This window comes from Pituophis catenifer, unplaced genomic scaffold (assembly GCF_029215685.1).
Source record: "Pituophis catenifer annectens isolate HBS135680 unplaced genomic scaffold, rPitCat1.0.hap2 SCAF_6, whole genome shotgun sequence".
Lineage (NCBI taxonomy): Eukaryota > Metazoa > Chordata > Lepidosauria > Squamata > Colubridae > Pituophis > Pituophis catenifer.
In genome coordinates, this window is record NW_027256886.1 from 76,960,271 (window position 1) to 76,965,620 (window position 5,350).

Consider the following 5,350-nt stretch of genomic DNA (forward strand, 5'->3'; position numbering starts at 1 on the left):
CCCTCCAAACGAAGCATTGTGGTCGTTGCGCAAGCCTAGTGGCGAGAAAAGCGCGAGCCGTCCTTTCTCCCTCTTCGGAAACCTTCAAACGGTGTGCGCTTGCGCGTTTCTGTCTCCTTTCAGTTTGTCCACCCCCCCCTTTCAGCCCATCTGCTGACACTGACTCATCTAAAATCTTGGGAGCGCGCGAAGGGGGGGGGGGGGGGAATTTGAGGCGAAGTCACGAGACTTCCAACCGGCAGGTTCATCCAAAGCCAGTCAGCCTGAAAAACAATTATAAATACTTTTAAACGATCTGGCTTATTTTGTTAGTTGCTTGATTTTATGAATGCTGCTTGCCCTGCAGCCTTCCAACCTCCCGTTTGTCTACTTAGTCCAGGGGTCTGCAACCTTAAACACTCAAAAGAGCCATTTAGACCCGTTTCCCCACAGAAAAGAAAACACCGGGAGCCACAAAACCCTTCCTGACTATTTCTTGAGCGGCCACAAAACTAGCATATGCAGTTGAATTAAATGTTCTGTTTTCTTCTGAAACTTTTCTTTTCTTGGATTTATCCAGGGTTGGCCTACCGGGGGTTGAAAAGCTCAATAAATGGGGTGCCGGCGGTTGTCGCACATTGGTGATTGTGACATATATTTTGAGTAGACATGGAGCCGCAGCAGAGGGGTGAAAGAGCCACATGCGGCTCCAGAGCCGCAGGTTGCTGACCCCTGACTTAACCAAATCAAATTACAGAATCCATGTCATCTGTCCTTCCAAGTCTGGGGGATTTACACCCCCATCGTCCTTTAAAAATAAATGTAAAAACAGTTTCAACAGAATATGCATGTCTAATAACAATGGAATCTGCAGTGAAAATAAACTTGGGAACGACACGAGACTGTAAATGTTGCTGCACAATGTGTGACTCCCTTACGACATCTTAGTGCTCAACAGAGGAAAAGTTTCGGCATATTTGCTTCTTCAGTACCTGGGTGCTGTAATTTATCTTCTAGAAGCAAATTGCAAACCGCAACCCTCCTTTGTATGTAACCTCCCTCGTAATTACTGTAGTGCCTCCAGTTCTGTATTATACCTCAGATACTTTTGACTCTTGCATATAGTGTCTTGACTAGTGGAAGTTTATTGGTTGCATTTTTATCCCTGGGGATCTTCCCTAACTTTAATCTTTTTTTTTTTGAATTTTTTTTTTATTTTTAAACAAAATTTAAAACATAAAACAATTATCATCCATTTCAATAACAGAAAGTGTATTAATCGGTTACAAATCTTTTGTGCTTAATCCTCTATCTGACATTTTCTTATTTAACAGTTTATTACATTATTATTCTCATTTACCAATTATTTGACAGTAGCTTATCCTCCATAAGGGAAATAAACCCCTCTTTATATGTTTTATTATTTTATCCATTTCATAGTTCATGTTTCATTTCCATGCTTTCTTGTCTAACCATTGATAAAATAAAGCCCATATCAAATAATATTGTTTGTCTTCTTGTTCCCTAATTTCAAATGTCAATTTGCTCATTTCAGCACACTCCAAAATTTTCTTAATAACATCGTCATCCGTAGGTATCTTCTCTCCTTTCCAGTTTTTTAGCAAATACAATTTTAGCTGCCGTTAAAACATTCACAAATATCTCAATTCTCTATTGTATGTTTCTGGTAAGATCCCTAATAAAAATATCTCTGGTTTAAAGTCAATGTGCTTCTTTGTCATTTTTTCCAGACGTGTGGATTTTAGTCCAATATCTTTTGGCATCTGCACATGTCCACCACATATATATGAACCCGGGGTCTGATGACACTTCCAACATTTCTCCGATTTATTCTTGTACATTCTGGCTATTCTCGCCGGGGGTAGATGCCACCTGTTAAACATCTTATACAAGTTCTCCTTATATGCTGTTGACATTGTCATTTTATAATTCTGCAACCACAGTTTTTCCCATTTCTCTAAATCGATCCCATGACCAACATTTTCCCCCATGCAATCATTGTTTCCTTAACTTGTTCTTCTGCCAATTTTACTTCTAATAAGTAACCGTACAGTTTTTTAATTACATAATCATCAGAACCTGTTAAAATTTTATCTAAATTCGTCAAATTGCTATAGAAACCCTCCATTTTAGAATCTTTATCATATCAAGATGTATTTGCATATATGAAAACCAATCCATTTCAATCTCTTGTTCTTCTAGTTCTTGCTTCGACTTAAGTTCACCCTTTTCATTTAATAATTCACCATATCTGACAATTTGTTCCTTTCTAAATGTTATTGAGTATGTGACTGCTTCAATAGGAGATAACCAGACTGGAATTTTTAAGTAATGACATTGTTTAATCTTCTCCCAATTTAATAAAGATTCTCGTATCATATGCCTTCTAAAATAACTCTGTATTTTTGTACTTTTATACCATATAAAGGCATGCTAGCCCAACAACAAATCATGTCCTTCTAAAGTCAACAATCTAACATTCCTTAACGTTATCCATTCTTTAATCCACATCAAATTACAAGCTTGATAGTATAATTCCCAATCTGGCAAACCAAATCCTCCTCTTAATCTAATATCTTGCAACAGTTTTAATTTTATCGTTGTCTTTTTACCCTGCCATATATATTTTAACACAATTTTATTTAAATCTTCAAAATATTTTTTCCCCAACTTAATTGGGATTGTCTGAAATAAATATAAGAGTCTGGGCAATATATTCATTTTAATAGTTGATATTCTTCCTATCAATGATAATTGCAAATTCTCCCATTTTGCAGATCTGTCGGTATCTGTTGTTTAAGTTTATCATAGTTATTCGCCCTAACTTTAATCTTAATAATACCACGAGGTAGATTAGGTTGAGAAAGAATGACAGGCTCAAAATCATCAGTGAGTTCTTTGGTTGAATGGAAAATGTAAGCCCTATTCTAGATCTGAAAATCTTTTGTTTTAATATATATGTATTAAATATATACATATATATACACACACGCCCTGTTTTCCCCAAAATAAGACATCCCCTGATAATAAGCCCAATTGGGCTTTTGAGCGCATGGCAATAAGGCCAAGTAATTTTCCTTTAACAACCATACATATTTTGTGGACAGTGTATTGACTGGGTCAATATACTTTTTACACAATGCTTTGTCTTCCAACTTCTAACCTTAATATACACATTGTTGTTATAATAGATTCTTTTATATATGAGTATATATATACTATTTTCCCAATTTGTACTCATTCCCCCTCCCCCATTTGTTGGGGTTCTTCTGCATTCACATCTTTGTCTTTAAACAGTACCATTCTCACTTTATGATTCTTTATCACTTTCCATAAATATATTTAAACATCAATAACATTTCTTCATACAATGTGTTTATTGTCCCTTGCTGAATCACTAATATTTTAATATTTTAAATATTGCTCAAAGCTCCACCATAATTCCAATATCTAGATCTGGAAATCTCAATGTCAGGGGAAACTGAACTGTTTCTTCTATCATGTTTATATTTTTTAATTCAGCAAGCCTAATAGAATTTAGTGGCATGTATCAAAGGTGGGTTTCAGCAGGTTCTGACCCGTTCTGGAGAACCGGTAGCGGAAATTTTGAGTAGTTCGGAGAATCGGTAGTAAAAATTCTGACTGGCCCTGCCCACATCTATTCTCTGCCTCCCAAGTCCCAGCTGATCGGGAGGAAATGGGGATTTTGCAGTAACCTTCCCCTGGATTGGGGAGGGAATGGAGATTTTACAGTATCCTTCCCCTGCCACGCCCGCCAAGCCACGCCCACAGAACCGGTAGTAAAAAAATTTGAAACCCACCACTGGCATGTATGAAAAGAACAAAAAAAAAAAATGTTATTGTAAGTACTTTTATATTTGCTTTGAACCTTGATCATCCTACTTAGGATAAGTAACAACTTTTCTAACTTTTTAATTATGGTTTTGTAGTGTTTTGGAAAATAGTTATGACCCTAAGTGATAAAACTGCAACAGCTATGGAATGACCTCCGAGTCAGGAATGCTGGACTAAGCCCTGGTGAGTTGGCGTCAACATCTCAATACTGCTGCTATTTCTTTAGTCATGTGGTGAGTGACTGATCACATGAGAAATCAGTTGAAACTGTGTGTTAAATGTGATTTCTTACTTTTAGAGATGGAGTATTTGGTCTGTGAAGGGGATTTTTAAAAACGTTCCAGGTTTTTAACAGCTATGCTGCTGTCCTTGGCTCTCTTTCTAAATATGAAAGATTTAATCAATGTGCCTTTTGTGTATTATCGCTCTAGATAGAGATAAGCCAAATCTTGGTATATAATAGATCAAATGTAACAACTGTTGAATATCTATGAGCAGACTACTGGAAGATGCAGTTTCTGTTCCTTATTTGCAAACATTACAGATAAGCTCCACAATTAGTCAGTGGCCTTCTCCTGATCATTTCTCACCCATCACCCACTAGCATGGTTGGAAAAAAGTCTCTGACCACCACCCGGTGGTCTTCCAGGTACGCTTCAAGGTATTGGTTCTCATCTTCAAAGCGCTCCATGGCTTAGGGCCCGGTTATTTACGAGACCACCTTCTGCCACCGATAACCTCCCACCAGCCAATACGCTCCCACAGAGAGGGTCTCCTCAGGGTGCCGTTGGTAAGGCAATGTCGGCTGGCGACCCCCAGGGGAAGAGCCTTCTCTGTGGGAGCACCCGCCCTCTGGAATGAGCTACCCCCAGGGATACGACTGATCCCGGACCTCCGGACTTTTCACCGGGCTCTGAAGACTTTTTTATTTCAGCAAGCCGGGCTGGCTTAAGATTTTTTAATTGGTTAATTTTATGGGTAAGGGGTTTTAAATTGGGGGAAGCCAATATAGATTTAATTATGTTTTAAAGTATTTTAATGTTTATATTGTATGTTTTTTAATCCTGGCTGTTCACCGCCCCGAGTCCTTCGGGAGAGGGGCGGTATAAAAATTTAATAAATGAAATGAAATATGATTCCATTTAAGCCAGACTTGTTTCTTCTTTTATTTATTAGGGTTTTTTATCCTGCCTTTATTACTTTATAAGTAACTCAAGGCAGCGAACATACATAATATTTCTTCTTCCTTCTATTTTCCCCACAATAACAACTCTGTGAGGTAGGTTCGACTGAGACAGAAGGACTGGCCCAAAGTTCTAAATTAGGAGTAGAACCCAGAAACTCTTGGTTTCTAGGCCAAAACCTTCACTACAGGTAGTTCTCAACTTACAACAGCTCATTTAGTGACTGAAGTTACGATGGCACTGAAAAAAAACTGACATGACCATTTTCCACACTTACAACCACTGCAGTATCCCATGGTTATGTGATCAAA